Source organism: Pseudopipra pipra, chromosome 3, assembly GCF_036250125.1.
Source record: "Pseudopipra pipra isolate bDixPip1 chromosome 3, bDixPip1.hap1, whole genome shotgun sequence".
Classification (NCBI taxonomy): Eukaryota; Metazoa; Chordata; class Aves; order Passeriformes; family Pipridae; genus Pseudopipra; species Pseudopipra pipra.
This window is the reverse complement of record NC_087551.1, coordinates 27,011,930-27,029,010: the sequence shown is the minus strand read 5'-3', so window position 1 is coordinate 27,029,010 and position 17,081 is coordinate 27,011,930. Positions and strand designations below refer to the sequence as shown.

The 17,081-nt window shown below is 46.8% G+C and overlaps 1 long non-coding RNA gene across 1 annotated transcript; it reads left to right on the top strand.

Annotated features, from left to right (window-relative positions):
- Positions 1-10,511: 10,511 nt before the first annotated feature.
- LOC135412495 (uncharacterized) lies at positions 10,512-13,031 on the top strand. The gene is made up of 3 exons (XR_010429690.1): positions 10,512-10,782; positions 12,316-12,376; positions 12,732-13,031. It is a non-coding gene; the product is annotated as an uncharacterized LOC135412495 (long non-coding RNA).
- Positions 13,032-17,081: the final 4,050 nt, after the last annotated feature.

Genomic DNA, 17,081 nt, shown 5'->3' with positions numbered 1-17,081 from the left:
CCGCTAAAAGTACGTTTCTCTGAGGTCCCGTTAAAAGTCTATAGAAGGGAATGTATGGATGTCAGTAAGGGGGAGGTTCGGCCTCCGGAAAAAAGTTTGCCCTCACTCGCGGCTATAAATCCAGTGTTCTCGTTATGCTGGGGTGCAGCGGGGTACAGTCTTATATCAGAGGCAATGTGGTATATTCAGGTTTATGTGTCCTCTGTTTCTGTTCTTTGAGGTCATTTTTTCAGCGGGGAAGATGATGTGGCTGTTGTCTGTGCTGTAGGAGCGTACCATTGGGGCCCTGCGTGCATTAGGGTCTAAATGGCAGATCCTGTTATTTCCGTTGAGAAGCATCTAATAATTTTAGCTATGAATTTTAATTCTTTGAAAATAAACATTTTGCAAATAGAGGAACCACTGCTTCCTAGAGCTACAGAAGATTCCTGCTCCCTGTAAAATAACACATGCAGATGTGCAATATTGCAAAGAATGAATTAATTGGCTAGTTAATTATTCTGTATTTTTTTAGGTAGAAATGAGGTTCGGAAGGGTAACAGAACGTCTAGGTTAATAAAACATGACCCCAAAACCTAAAAAAAGACTTAAGGCTTTGCCCTCTGGAGAAAGAAAAAATGAGAAAGAGTAAAGCCAAGATGGGGAATATTTAAAGAGGCAATATGAAAACAGGATGGGGTTTACGTGATTAATAAACGGTCATATTGCACAGAGGAGGCATAATTCGATAGGGGAACGTAAATGAAGGGCTGACATGGTGAGAAAGACCCTTGGAAAGAGTAGGATCTGTGAAAACTCATGTACATTTCAGTGCGGATCTCTTATATATGGAGAAATCAGGAGAGGGCAAGTAGCTGAAGCCAACTAAAGATGGCTAGAAACAGAAATCATACAGTAAGAAAAAAGTCTGCAGGTCAATCTGGCATAAAGGGCGCATACAGCTCAAAGCCTCAATGATGGGGCATATGTAATGCAACCTGAAAACCCGTACATGTTCAAACTCATTGTATCGGACCGTACTTGCCTTAGTACTGATGTTTGGTAAATTACGCCAAATCCCTCCGATTTTCCACGCACAAAAAAAGTTCCCGATAGAGGAATACGCCGAAACCGACGTGACTAATCCTTGGTTTTAAACAGATTAGTTATGATTCGCTAGCATTAGGTTACATGGGGCATATCTCATCTCAGGGTCGGTTGTTTCTGGAGTAGCCGCAAGGTTTTTGGGGCATGAATAAAAAGGTGGTTGGATCCTGGCAGGCTTTATCCATGAAAACCCCCTTGACTATTCTGGGACTGAGGTCAGGATGCAGCGGGCAAACCGCACGGCAGGAGTAACCGGGGGAGAACCGTGCTCTCTCGTGTACGCACACGCACCCTGTATATACATACACATGCACATATACATATGTGCGTGTGTATATATATAAGCAGTATTTGACCTCAAACTAAAATCTTACCAAATTACGTAATGTATTCAGCATTTACGGCCCCCAGACCTGTAACTGGAGTAATTCCTTTAGGTAGCAGAGAGCTGAACATTCACGTACTAGGGCAAATTTTTTTCTGCTGTATTTTACTATATGAGTGTTCACAGACCTGGTGCTTCGCTGAAGAGAGTCATAAGAGAAATAGCTCGCTTGAGACAGAAAACGTTTCTGTCTGTCCTAACAAGGCTCAACTCATCACCCTGGCAGGGAAATACTGATGGACACGATGGGAGAGCATCCCGACAGGCTACTGGAGATGTGGTCCTTTCCTACGCTTTTCTGGGGACAGGAAGAACTTCTATTGAAGTAAGAGCCTTTTCTATGAGTAGGAGAGTGTACGCCAGAGCTTGCTGGTTAAACGCCTTACATCCACTAGCCCTTGCAGGCTCTCAGAGGTAAACAGGACTTCCTCTGAGAAACACAGTCACATCTCATTTACAAGGCTGTGTGGCTGCTTTTTCCTTTGGATAGTATAAGCCATTTTGCAAACACTCGACATGAGAGAAGTCACCCGCTTGGTATATTTTTTGTGGGCTACTCCGGACAAAGCTACTTTGCCTCTTCTCCTGGGACCTAGCTCAGCCATTTAGGCCTAACCAAAGCCTCAATGTGTGTTTGAGGGGGGCTGCTGCAGCCCCGGAACAAAAAGCCTTGGGAGTGCCCCTGCCTGCCCAGCTATGTTTGTGTAAGGCACAGGGGCTCCTGTTACCAGACCCGGAAACAAAATCTCTTGCCTTCTTTAGAAGAAACAAATGCAGCCCGGTATGCGCAGGCTTTTGGCTTGAACAAACCCTCACTTGAGCATGACAAATAATGTAGGGGAGTGGTGATGAAAACACTGGGCACTGGCCCTTACTGCAGAGTTCTTTAACTTCCTCTGCTTAGTGAATCAAAATGCTGCGGCTCAGGCAGCCAAGGAAAATATACTGAAGGGAACTTTTAGTGCTTCAGTACACAAGGAAAAGGTGAGGGTTTTGTCTGAAGGAGAGTAGCTCTGGGATTTGGAAAAAATACATAAACCTCGGAGCTGGGATGCGGGATCAGCTTCTTACCACTTTGCTGCGAGTAGCAGCGCTCAAAGCTTCCACTCTATGTATCGGGGAGGTGGCTTCTTGCTTGGGAAGAAGGTTCATCTCCTTACCATTAAAATAAACGGGAGACGGGGGTTGTTTATTAGCGACTGGTGAGTTTTTGCTGGGTTTGAGCAAAACGCTCAATCTCCAGCTTTAAATATCAAATCCGTCTTTATCCGGAGTCCCGGTGCGCTGCAGAGCCCGTCCAGCTTCGCACCCCGGGGTACCAAAAAGCAGCGGCTGCCGAGTGGGCGGTCGGGCTTCTGGCCGGCAGAGCACCTCCAGCCCAAGCTGCGTACTGTAGGAAACAAATAAAACAAAAAACCCAAACAACAACGACGACAACAACAAGAGGAAGAAAAAGAAAAAAATTACTTCTTATAAAAATAGCCTCCCCAAGCCCCAAACAAAACCAAAAATCCCAGTCAGACACACAGAAACAAACTGGGACTTCACCGAGAGTTTGGGACGGACAGGCTTTTTTTTAGTGGGAGCTAAGGTGGACGAACAGATAAAATGTTATATCAGCAAACACTGCTGGTAAGGAAAGGAGGGTAGAAGAGGAGAAATCACTTGGAAAGATGAAAATCGCACATGTGCTTCTGATGACCCCATCAGATGCGAAGTCCTCCAGGAAATACATATTTGAAACAGCCAGGAAAAACAAACATGCCTTTTACAGACTTGTCTGTCCCGCCATGAAAAATGCAAACCTCAGTATGGTGCCTGTGTACCCAGGGGGTGAGAGGGAGGAAGGGGGAATAGATTTTGTAAAGAATCCGGTGAAAGCTACCTTCATCAGGAATATTCATTTGCGCTACCCTGCTCTCCAAAAATAAACTGCAGCGTGAAAACCAAGGCAGCAGTTAGAACTAACGCGTGTTAGTTAAGAGACGGACTTCTGAGTCTGAAAACTGACTGCCAGGAGCTCGTCTGGATGTCAACCCAGGCAAGACTGGCTGGCAACAGGAAGGAAAAAAAACCGGTGCGTGTGAAGAGTTAGAAAGCGGGACTTTATAAAACCTACAGTTTGCTAAAAAAATGTTGGACAAAGTCCAGTGAAGCGTATTGGAAGAGCGATTTCTAGACGTGCCGGAGTTTGGGTCTGGGCAGAGGTACTTCCAACCGCACCATTCCAAAGCACAGGTTTAGATGCACTTGTACTGGAGGTCTGGGGAGAGAGCAGAGAACTTGATTAGACAGCACTTAGAAGCAAAGGTTTCATCGTTAGTCCCACACACACCCCGATCACCCTGTCCACGGAGCCAAACACAGCACGGGCAGGCTCCGAGGGGACATCTGGTCCCGCTCCCCGTTTTCTTTCCCTTTCCTTCCGCCTGCTCCGAAAGGTGGGCTTCTGCTGTCCCCGCTGCGGGGCCGGCTTTTGCCCGGTGCTTCCGAAACCCCTGCGGCAGGTGCCCGAGGCGAAGTGGCCATCTCGGCAGCGGGCAGATCCACGCCGTGCGGGGACGCGCAGTCCTTCGCAAAGAGGCGGCGAGGGTGAACGGCCAGTCCGTCACCCGTCGGTGAGACGTGTCTCCCGGCACACCTGGTGGTGCTGCCGCGAGGGTGGCAGGAGACTGAACACCGCTGGTTCGGTGGGATGCGCTTAACTGGAAGAAAGTGTTGTCCCCCTGTTGTCACCGGAGAGCTGCGTGATGGGGGAAAGCATTACCAAAGACTGAGCTAGTGACATCCCCGGGGAAGGCCCGTCCCGAGCAGGGCCGATCCGGTACCCCTCGTCCATTTACCCCGGCGCCGCAGAACCAAGCGGCCGTCGGGGACTGCCTGTGCCGCGGCAACCAGAGCCGCCCCGTCGCAGGGAATCGGCTGTTTCCCACTGTCGGAGCACTCACGGCAGGTGGGGGATTTGTGACCTGCAGCGCTCTCTTCCCGGCCCGCTCCGATCCACCGCCCACCACCAAAGCCAGGGGAGTGGAGCAAGCGCACGGCCTCCCCTGGACACAGGGGGTGCTGGAGCCGGGGGTCGGGGCTCCCAGGCTGCTGTGGGGCCAGGGACGGGTGGGTTTCTTTCGGTACCCTGAGATGTTCGGTTACCCATGAGCTCGGGAGCTGCTCGGGGCGAGGATCCGCAGCTCAATGCACCGCGCAGCGAGAGAGGCCACGGCTGGAGGTGGGAGAGGGAATGGATATTGAAAAATCAGGAGACAGCTTAGGAATCGTTCTTTAAGAGAATGCCGCATACCCAACAAAAACATCAACAACTGGTAAATCAGGATGGTTTGGAAACCTCCCGGAACCAAACGAAACCAGGCGTTGGCAGTGCTGCGCGGGGCGCAGAGCCGGGCGCCCTACGGGTGGTTGTGGAGAGAGTGGTGTAGGATTGGGCTTCGTCCTTGGGCAGTTCACCTCCCTGCTTTCCCAAATTAGGAGGGCCGGAGGTGTACTATCCCACCTCACCGGTGCTTTTAGCAGAAACCAAGGCGGACAGAGGGAAGAGGCGACGCTGACTGACACCAGGCTCTGCTGCTGCGGCTGTGTGCGGATCTGGGCTCTATCTCCCCGAGTGTGCCCAGAACAGGCTTTCTGTCTCATAGGTGCGGCAAATCCCCTCCGTGCGCTGGTTTTTCGGAGATTTCGGTCGGAGAAAAGTCTCAGATGCCTTTTAGCTTAACGAGGTCTTTTTGTCTTTTTTTTTTTTTTTTTTTTTTTTTTTGGCGGGGCCGGCACAGCCAAAGCGACGGTGCTTCCCACCTATACGGTATTACTTTTAGATCTGATGGTTATTACTGCCGGTCCCCGAGATGCCGTCCCCGCCAGGGATCTCCGGAGATAGAGGGCGGCCAGTCGCTCTCCCATAATTACTCCAAATCGGATATGTTTATTACCTCGAACAGTGCCGGCTGTGAAGGGGCCGCAGAGACCAGTCCCCTCCTCTGCATTGCCCCGCTGGGGTACAACGGGGAGTTGTGTCCGGGGGCGCAAGCTCCCCAGCCTGCCTTTCACCCCTGTCACACTTCGAGGCCTCGGAATGCCCCCGCAATCGGCCCCTAGGGTTGTGTTCCGAGGCTATTCCAGCCCCCGGTAAGTGCCCAGGAGCGCCCCGGCTCCCCCTCCCCGGGGTCGGGACTGCTTGTATGGGCTCACTGGAGCCGGAGCAGCCCTGAGAGACGCAGAGAGCGGCTGCGGTGTTAGTACGAGGGAAGGCTTAAGCCTGCTGCCTACCCTCTCGCTTGGCATGCGTTGCCATTTCGATGGTATCTCCCTTTTGGAGGCATTTTATGGCTGAGGGAAATCTAATCCGGTGAAGAGAAAGGAAGAGAATACTGTTGGCATTGAATGTACTCCGTGCGGTAATTTTCGGGCAAATGTGCGAGTTTCCATGCCAAAGCAAAGTGTTTCCTCGTCGGGTCTGCTCATATTCTGGAGGGAGGCGAAGACACCATTTAAGAAATCCAGCTGGTTGCAAATCATACATTTAATCTCTCAGCTGGAATGATTTAATGGATCAGTATCGAGTAACAGTCCTGGAAAAGTAGCCTCCTAAAAAAACAGAGATAAATCCTGATTGAATAATAGTAAATGAAAACCGTGGATTACAGTGACTGCAAGACAGTATTTTCTTTGCAGTTCTCGAAAGATGCCGGCTCAGAGGGGCCAATCGAGCCACCAAAGCCCCTCGTGCCATTTTGATGTTGACGGGAGCAGGTCCCGGCAGCTGCTGTGCCCCCGCTTAACCCGCCTTAGTGCAGGTTCCTCCCTCACTCCTGAAGCCCTGGGCACCTTCTGAAACGTCTTGTCTGCTATGCAAGCAGCAGAGACAAGCTCTATCTCCGCGCTCTGTGGCCGGGCGAACGCCGACGTGCCTGGGCCAGAGGCGGGTCTGAGGGCGGGGGGCATCGGCGGAGGCACCGGGGGGCTCCACCCGCGGGGACATCGTCAGCCCAGAGCCACGGTGACGGCCGTGCCGTAACCCATCCATCTGCCAGGGGCCTCTCTGGGATTTTTGTTTTTCCAGCAGGGAAGGCGCAGAGGCGGGGGAAGGAACTGTTAACGCCGGGGAAACTGGCATTTTCCCTCGAAATGCGAAAACAGGAGAACAAAACCGTTGCCTCTCTCTGTGATTTTGGAACCTGTGAGAGACAGAAGCCGTCCCGAGGTGATGGGGCAAGTCGTGGGGCGCTGGAGCCGCCCTTCACCCCGCGCTGCCGCAGCCCGCTGCCCGTGGGACCCACGGGGACCGCTGACGCGGCGGAGGCCCCTCCGGCGGCCAGGGCTGCTGGGGCTTTTTTAACCCTCCTGTTGCCGCAGCTTTAACATGGGTCCAGCATCTCCGGCAAAGCCACCAACGAAGGCAGGATCACGGCCGGGAGTGCAAAAGCACTTGACTCGCCTCCCTCGGCCAAGAAGAAGGTCATTACCGCGCCTAATTAAAAGCAGTTCCTCGGAGGGGCAGGTGCCTCCCTTACAGCGGCCCCGGGAGCTGGGTGGGAGGGTGGGAGGGCCCCCACCAGCCCTTCAGAGCCCCCACTGGGGCCTCGGGGCTAGGGCGAGCGGCCAAGCGGGGCCACGGCCGCTGACACAAAAAACCTCCAGGGAGCACAACCCCGCACCTCGACGAGGGGAAGAAAGGGACGAGTCTTCAGCACACGCGTGTGCGCTCCTCGCATACCCGTGGGAGCTACTCCCGCGTGTTCCCGTCTCCCATCGCTGCCTGGCGAGTGCTGGGGTCCAGACGGAGCTGTCCTTGTTGGTCCCGCGGCGGCGTGGGGCTGGACGTTTCTTTATTATTTATTTATTTATTTAATTACTTATTGTCTAAAAAACCCCATCCTTTTCGTAGCTCGGAGGAGCAAGAGTTTTAGAGGGAGATGTCGGTTCGCTTTCACATTTCCCGGTGTTACGCGTTACCGACCGTGAAGTCGGCAGGTGAGCTTCCCTGCAGCAGGCTGTGACAGCTACATCTCGTGGGGTGAGGGTACACAACTTTGCTTTAGGTTATTTTACTCGGGACAAGGATGAGAGGGTGGCTGGGATAGTGTGAGAGAGGACGCCTCGGCTGGGCCGCCCCGCAGCCCACCCGGCCGGGTCGAGCAGCATCGCCCTTATAAGGAATGTAATTCAAGGGCGAATGTCGTCAGCACGGCATTAGCACATTTTTGTCATTAAATGTACTCGAGTCGTAATAGTTGTTTATATTTACAGGGCATTCTTGAACGCAAAACACATGTTCAAATCAACCCTAAATGAATGTGGAGCCGGTGAGAGTCAGTACTTCCCGAGGACAGTTTTGGTGGCAAGGGCAGCTCAGGTCAAAAACAGTTTAGTTTGGTGTCACCTATTTATAGAGATGGAAAATCTAAAAGAAGTTAAAGAAACGGGATATGAAAAAGAGTGTCAGAAAGTGTTGCGAATCTCAATCTATTTTTTTCTTTGTTCACATAGTTGTGAACACAATCTCAGCCACTTTCTAAAAATACTACTGTATGTATACAGTGTATATTAATCTAAATCAAAATTTAATCAACTACTCCATTTCAAAAGATCCCTCCAAAACTTTTCAACCAATTCAATGTCTTAAGAGGTTTTTACACAGAAATGTTGTTAAAACTCTAATTTTTTTTCTCTGTGGGCAATATGGACTTTGACAATGGATACTTTCTGTTTTCTATTAATACTTTTCATATTGTCTTCAAATTTATTAGTATAAGCTTCTGAAAAAATCTCCACCTGCCTAGTTTGTTGAAATCATAGTTACTGACACCGAGCTCATTTCTGTAGAGAAAAGCAAAATAAAAGAGCTATTCTGAAAAGTGGTCATCTGCACTAACCAGAAAACAATTGATCTTAATTCTGAAAGACTCGAAGATGCTGTTTAATATGTTACTTTCAATCTATACAATCTTTATGATTACATTTCCTATTAAGTGATTTATGTACAACCAACATGTAAGTAGATATGTATACAATTTTTATTTAGGTACAATACACTTTAAAACACAAATTCATGGGTGTTTAATGTTATTAATAACAGTATGGCTACAGAAATTCAAATAATAAATTCTTTCTGAAGCTTTTGAAAAGGATTTCTGTCTTTTCCTCGATTTGTTTTTCAGCCAAGAGCTAAAACCTGGCTCTGTTCTTTTTGAAGACAGTGGCAGAGTTCCCACCTACACCCCAAGGAGCTGTGAAGTCAGTCAGAGTTTTTCCATGGACTTTGGATCAAGCCCATTGCATGAGTCAATTTAAGAATTCAAGATTAATTCTCTCTCATAGAAACACACATTGCATTTGCTTAGATAACTGGGTCTCAAGGATTTTTTCCACCCCTATATTCTAGGATCCTAAATGAAGAAATTCTTTCTTAAAAATTTCCTTGAAATGGGTCCAACTGTTCCCTGCCCCTACCAAGTACTCACCTCCAGTTTGGGACTTGCTCTAGGTGGCACCATCTTACACAAAACCATTATTTTTGTCACTGTTCACCTTCTGACCAGTCTCCTCTATAATTCTCCAGCAAATGTATCTTTTTTTTGTGAGAAGAGGACCAGGCAATTCTGGAGAAGGAAATGCAGGGAATCAATAGAACCCAAACAGCAGCACCAGACACAGGCACGACATGAAAAGAAAGACCTACTCTCCCCATTCTTCATTTCTGGCACTAACTCCCCTTTCCTCATTCTGCAATCTCCTTGACCTCCGTTCAATGAATGTGCTTCAAGATAAGTATTTTTATATGAGTAGGAATGGGTTTAATGCCCTCCCCTAGCTACAGAAAACTCACTCACACCTTGCTGCTCACCACCCACTAAATGAAAGGGCCAGGGTCTCTTTGAACATGGTCTCTTTGGAAGAGCAGGCTGTTTGGGTAGATTCTGGTAACAAAAACAGCTGACTGACTGAATCATCTACTACAAGATCGTCCAAGGACAACAATGCCTGCAGCCTTGCACCTAGCACCAGGCAGGGGCATGGAGGATGACGAGGCCTATCCTGCACCTTGGCCACCCCTGGGTGCCCCCCAGCAGCTGGTGCATGTTTGTATCTGCCACACCTATCTCTCCCTTCTCAGCCAGCATCAGCAGGAGGGAAAGGTGAGCCCCTTGCCGCATTTCCAGTTTGCTGTCAGTCTGCGCTACGTGTAGTTTGGCTGGACCCCAGAGCCTTCCTGGGAATCTTCAGGTCACATCTGTGTTTGATTACATCTGTTTGGAGCATCTGTTTATGTCTATCTGTGGCATTATAAAGCAATCTCCAAGGCCTGTTCTGTTATGTCACGCAGAAATGAAATGGTGTCAGTGAGTCAGCGCTGCAGCACAGTTAGTGACCCAGCAATCAGCGAAGCAGACTGAATGTGCAGGCAGAGTCCAGTGAAGAGCTGAGGTGAGGCAACATGGAGGTAAAAATGGGTGGCTAGGTTTTATCCACCCAGAGCCAGCCTATGGACCCACTGCCACCAGCACTCATTGACATTTCATCTGCAAAATCTGCTTGTGTCATGTGTGTTAAGAGGACATATTGGCACAATTAATATTTTCTCATTTCTTGGAAATCCCTACTGTCCAAGGAGTGAATCAAGCTGGGTAGGTCAGAAGAGTTAGTACAACATTTGTGTGTGTTTCCCAAACACAGATTTGGAAACCTGTGGTTGCTGGTCCCAGTGTTTCCCACTCAGGTGTAAACCACCAGCATTGCCATGTCCAGCTGGTGCAGCAGCACTGGCTGGGGAAAGCTGGAGGGGACGCAGTGAGGAAAGCAGATAGAGCTGATAAAACCTGGCATTTATTTATGGCATAATAGCAATTAATCTTGCCTTTTAACTTTGTGGCAACTGTATCTAGTCCCTGGTTACATGAAACCAGAAATAAAATCACTGCTTTGCATACAAGCAGACCAGTGACATTGATATTTCACTGATTTTCTTCTGTAATTTACAAAAAAAATAAGATCTATCCAATTTAAATAGGAGGTGGAAGGCAATGCTGCTTTTCATCTATGGTTGTGCTGAACTGTTGGACTTGCCATTTGGTTTTTTTTTAATCAGATCCAGGGATCTAGATGACAATGCTTAAAAAAAAAGGGGACAATGTGTTACTTGGAATCCACACCAAACTCCTCAAAACAGATGAGTGGGCTAATTTGACTGTCCATTACAGAGTGAACATCAGCATGAGAAACATCCAGTGTGACCCATGGGCTTCAGGATACTGGTACATCTACAAGCACCTGTAAGCAAAAGCAGCATGAGCATCTTACCGGTGAGCAATCTGGGACAGGAAACTGGCTAACAAGCCTGGAAACCCAAACTACTGATAGCTCAATGTTAAACACCTTTTAAGACTCATTTGTAGATCAAAACTCTCAACCAAAAGAGCCTTATAAATTTCCTGAGCATCTGAGAAGCACAGGTGGAACTGTCATTGACACATTTGTCCTGCACAAAGTCTAGCCTCCTCTACCTGTGATGTGTAGCTTCCTCCATTGAGACTGGCATTGCTGTGACCTCTGAAGAATGCTGCTATTGATTATATAGCTTTGTTTTCTCACACTGCAAAGCCATAAACCTGTATTTTACCTTTCACTGCCATCAACGTTCTCTATCACAGTACAGTAATAGTGCAGGTTTTGTGATCTGATAGGACGTAATGTAGTGTACAGTAAGTATTTCATCAGAGCCTGTTCTCCCAGAATTCCCAATCACATCACCAAGGAAATGGTGATTGTGGCAGAGTTTCACTGGCAAAATATTGTCAGTAAGTCAATTACTGGTTCTGTGCTGACAAAAAATCTTCCAGGTAATGTACATGGTCTCTAAAAGGTGCTAATTTCATTTTATCTACTCATAAGACTTCTTCTTCCTGGATGTAAATACAGGGTTTAGAGGAAATACTCTTTTGCCACTCTCATTTTATTGCATGGAATTCACGGATTAAAGTTGTAAGCTTATACTTTACTTTTCAGTGTCATCAGTGACAGAACAATCCACCTCTAAAATTAGACAGGAGGCATCCATAATGAGCCTTAGAACAAATAGTGTCCAGTGCACAGATTGTGAGTCTTGTTGGCACCTCTAGAGAACTGTCTAGGTGTCTGTCCTATGCATACAGGATGATATTTTACAGTTCTCTGCCTGTGCATCTCTAGGAAAAGACACACATCCTGATTTGTCACGGCCTAAGGATAAATCCCCTTAAATATGTCTTACATTTTATGTAGTGTTTTACATATACACACCTATCTCTTTTCTGTTAAATATCAGATTGCTTCTCTTGATCCTTCCCAAAGTTTCACCAGTTTGTCCCTACTGTTCAAACAATATTGTCCTGAGTTTAACATAACATAGCAATGGAGTGGGATCCCATGAGAGCTGTTGCAACTCTATGACATAAACAAACCTGTTGATCAGTTACCCTACCTTGAACTGACACAGCATTGTGGTGAAGGGGCATATCCACCCTGACATTCACTGACTTGCCTGATTTTTACTATCCATTAATTACTTTTCATAGACACCTTTATGTTCTATTTGTTTCTCAAAAAATCATATTTGAGCAAATATTCATATTCTCAAACATATTTTCTACCCATATTTTAATGTCTCAGGATTTCTTTGCTTCATTCTCAATTCAGCAACATTTCTTAACCCAGTGTGACTTGAAAGTGTCACTGATATGTATTGTGTTTCCTCTGACTGTTAATGAAGATGTCAAAGATGGTGTCAAATACTGCTCTCACTAAATATTTCTTTCTTGATTTGATATGCTACCATTAATCTTGATGCTTTTTTTCAGAGCTATTCAGGCACCTTTCCAACTTCATGCATACTCTTAGGAACCTAAAATTAATTTCCAGGTAAGATTTCATTATGAAACAATCTAATAAAATGCATATATAGTTAATGTACTTCTTTCAACATCCAGTTTTGTGATAACATAGGAAAATGAATGACTAATTTACCTCATCAGGATTCTTTCTTGACAGTCCTGATCAGTTTGCACATGTAAAATAAGTCCAATGCTTCCCTGAAGTGATGAGTTTATTGCACATACAGTATAAAATAAAGACTAATTTTTAGCCCTGGGTATGAGGAATGTCCAGGCTGGAAGGCACTGGGGGAACATTCTGTCATGTGGGATAATTCATATGGTGCACTCCAGCCAATTGTTTTCTCTCTCTCTCTCTTTTTTTTTTTTTTTTACTGGAACAGGTTGAACTCAAGCAAGGAGCAGCCTTGGCTGCTGGATCAATTGTCTTGCCACAGACAGTGGTTCGTTCCTGGTCATTGTTCTTCTTAGAGGATTTCAGCATTTTCCACTCATGCGACTAATGTCATATTAGGGACTTTTGGAGCTTCTAAGACAAGGTTTGGTTTGGATACACATCTATGGCAGGTTGTATACAATCAGAAAGGCAACACAGAAGTGGAAAACTCCTGTTCTGGCCAAAACTAAGAGAAATTCACAATAAAAATACTTTTCCATCTGAAAATTCAGAATTATCTAATTAAAAAAGGCCAACTTCCTGGTGAAAGAAGGGAAGCTAAGTTTTGATGAGATCTGTATGAAATATTTTTATTTTGTTTTGTGAGTATCTCACCCTGCTCCTGCCAACATTGGTGGTTTGTCTCTTAATGTACTGATTTCAAAATGAAGTGGCTCTTAACATGCCATTTAGAGTAGGCTGCAAGAAGTGCCCAGTCCCCATCCCACAAAAGAGAAGGAGACAACCTCCTTGAAAAGAAGGGGAGCTCAAAAATTTCTGGAATAGGACAGCGTCTGGAATGGTAATGAGTGGAGTGTTCCCCATTTAGCCACATGACATAAAGTAGGCAGAGCGGGGCTCACCTCTTCTACCTGCAATCACTAGCTTCAAAAATACAGGCAGCACCATCTAGGTGGTCAGCGTGGTAGTTTGGACAGCTGACAAAATAATGGGTGAGCTCTGAGTACCTCACTTTGAAGACCTACTCCCTTGGAGGTAACAGGGAATCTCAGGTTAGAAAGAAGGGAGAAGTATTGATGATAAACAGGGGACCTGCAGAGGATTTGGATGGACCTCTAGGGCTGTGAAATCTAGGCATCAAAAGCAAAGTAAACCAAATCTTTATTTTGGTTCAACCTGCATGTCACAGTCGAGACACCAATTCTGAACTTCGTATTACAACAAAATGGTCTTCACTTGTGCCGAGAATTAATCTCTTCTCCTCTAGCACCTAACTGGTGGCACTTCCTTCACTTTCTACCATCTGCCCAAAAAACATTTAATTTCTTTAGCTTCCATAAAATACAACAGTCCACTTGCCGCTGTTCCAGGTCAGACCGGTCAATATCTCCCCTTACGTGCCTCTTCCGATTGCCTCTTGTGCGTCCGGTCTGACTTCCACCCCACGCTGTCAGGGGCGCCTGTGCCACCTAACGCTAGATTTCGTCCCTCTCCTCCAGCCTGCTGTCGTCACGGCGACACCCGAGGGAGGCGTCCCGACCCGCTCTGCCCCCGCCATCCCGGCGGCCGCTCCCGCCGCTCCCCTCAGGCCGCCCCGCCCCGGGTGGTGCCGGCGGGCGGGGGCGCGGCCGCGGCCCAGGCTGAGCCCGCGGCGCCACCTGCCGGCCGGCGGCGGGGCAGCAGCCAGGCGCTCCCGCCGGGCACATCCCGCCCCCGGGACATCGGCGCTGCCTCGGGCACCGCGGGAGGAGGAGGGGTATTTCGGGCTGATTTACAAAGCGCTGTTAGAGGCACTAGTAAGCCAAATGAGAGTTTCTCACTTTTAGAGGCAGGCGGCTGGGAACTGGTTATTAGTGGAGGTTTAGAGAAGAAAAGCTTCGCGATTCCCATTCTCCCGGTCTACTAATGAACCCCCGACTTTTATGATGTAGATCCATGACACCTTATGACACCTGAAGATCCATTAAAACGTAGTGAAGGTCTAATGTTCCAAACACTTGATCTCTGTACGACTTAGACACATCAGATTAATACCTGCAGTGGAGCTCTCCTGTGACAGCCTCAGGCTTGCACATTGCATACGCACAACATGCCTCCAGTGGGTCTCGGTAGCAGCAGCGAGAAGCTAAAAAAAAAAATAAATAAAAAAAAAAGATGAAACTACCTCAGTTCTTCTCATTTCACCTCCTCCAGTTCTGTGGTTGTCTACTGAATCAGCTCGGAGTTGCTCCTCATTTAAACCAGAGTGAGAGCAAAGCTGTGGTTTTTCTGGTCCAGAGATGAGACATGAGATGGTTGTAATAGAGACAGTGGGGAGTACTGGGGAAAAAGACCTGTTGCCGGCACTGCAGCAATGGGGACTGGAAAGACAGGCAGCCCTGGGACAGGGAGTGAAGTAGGGATCAGGAATCAAATGCACTTCAGTGAAGAATGCTGCCAATTTTCTCAGGTGAGATGCATCAGAAGCTTCAGGTAGTGATTTTCAGAGCTGTTTTCTAAACCACTTTTTTCTTAGGAACACAGGAATAGGCACCCAGTCCATTGGCCTCTCCTGGACACTGAGATATTTCAGGTGCTGCAGAGAGAGGTGTAAGAACCCTTGTGTGTCAGTGCCTTGCCTCATTTCCGTGGGCTGAGCAATGACTAGACCCCAAGGCAGAGGATTTATTCTAAACCATTGTAGTAAGTATGCAAATATAGGAGTGCTCTCCAGTCCCTGAGATTGTTAGCTATGATTCTAACTCCTCTAGTTAACTCATGAGAGTTTAAGGACACTCAAGTGTCAGGCCATTTGTCCACACTTCTTTCAACCTCTTTCCCTAGCTTCCTGGCAATGACAACAAATACTTTATCTGTTGCTCATTAAAGTGCTGGATTCTCTTCCTATCACACAGTTTCTATCCAGTGGGTGGTGGTTCACATTGCATGCTGTGATCTCAAAAGCAGAAACAGATGCTGTTCATGTATATTTCATGAAGCCGACCTGTTATGCAAACCCAGGCAGTGACTGATAAAGCCTGCAAATTCCTTTGTCCATAGATTCATGACATGCCCTACATTTTGCCGCCATACTGACGTACGCAGCTCTTCAGGATAAAGCAGCTTCTCCTTGAACCTGGTAAATGTGACAACTGTTAAAATATGTTACTTTATCTGTAGGAGTCATGTGTTCCTTCTTTCTAAATGAGCTAATGCAGCTACAGTTTAAATTTTTTTAAATAATCCATTACCTGCTTAACTGATTAGGTGTTGACATTGATTTCATTTGAGCATGTTGAGGAGGTCTTGTCAGACCTTGTTAAGCTAGAAATGCTTCTGCCACCACTCATACATGACAGCAGCCTCATTTTCTAACTTAATGGCACTGGCTTTATTAGGAGCGCATTTGCCATCATTCATCTGTCCAATCAGAGCTCTATAGCACTTGGCAGAAACTGCAGCAGGGAACATTTCTCTTCTATAATGATATGTAGGTCAGTCATACAACACAGTATTTAGCCTCCTCTGGGACAGGTACAATGGCACAAAGCCAGCTACCATGATTTGTTCTTACAGGCAATTTGAATAGAGCCGACTGCCCTGTAGCCCAGCTATCCAGAGGTCTTTAGGACCAGAGTCACAAAGGTCATGAGTGTCTAGCACCACCCTTCATTCATTAAAAATAGATACATAAAAATACAATATCTGTGGTGCTGAGCCATAGGAACTGTAAGGGATTGCTTTCCTCAAGATCAGTCTCATTTCCTATAAATGTTTAATCATAGCATCTAATTTTTTTGTTTCATAGTTTCTTTTCTAAAGCTCAAATTTTCAGAGTCCTATGAGATTTCACCTCAGAGGTCTTTCTCCCCAGCCCTCTTTAGAAAAACAGCCTTTAAACAACAAAGCTCACACAAGTTTTGCACAGATCTTATGAGATCAGGGTTGGGTCCAGCATGGAGGATTTGTTGTCCTTTCTCATGTCTCGAGCTGATATTCCCTGCCTTCCTCACCCTGTGCACTCTGAGCTTACTCCGGTCCAGAGGAAAGAGTGGTCATGTAGCCACACAAGATTCCTTAAATATATACCAATACAGTCGCTCTTAGCAGATGGCCCCAAATACCCTGATGTGCAATAGCAGAAGAAACAGATTTCCTTTTCGTGCTCAAAGTTTGTCTTAGTATGCTTAACAGATGAATGACAGCTGATCAAAAATACGTAAGAAGTCTTGTACACCTTATTGGTAGATACATAGAAATGAGATTAAATGTAAACAATTTAGTAGACTCCAGGTTACCAAACACCCTCATTTACAAAAATAACTCCAGAAAATACTTCCCCTTGGTCAAGACATTGTTCAGGAAATTCGAGTATGCAAGCATCTGTTAGCAGAAAAGCTGAACATTCACAGCTCTTGCTAGATTCAGATAAGACCAGGTAAGACAAAATGTCACAACGTGAAAATTAAAAACTGTTGCAGTCGCAGCTGATGCAGAGTCAGGATGATAGACTGCAAAGTCTTGGACTTCTCTTGCCACAAAGGCAAAATACAGACCATATTTTCACATATAATTAATGTCTCCAAGACATGTTTTGTCCTCCATATTGTCAAAGCTTGAACAGAGATACAGACTG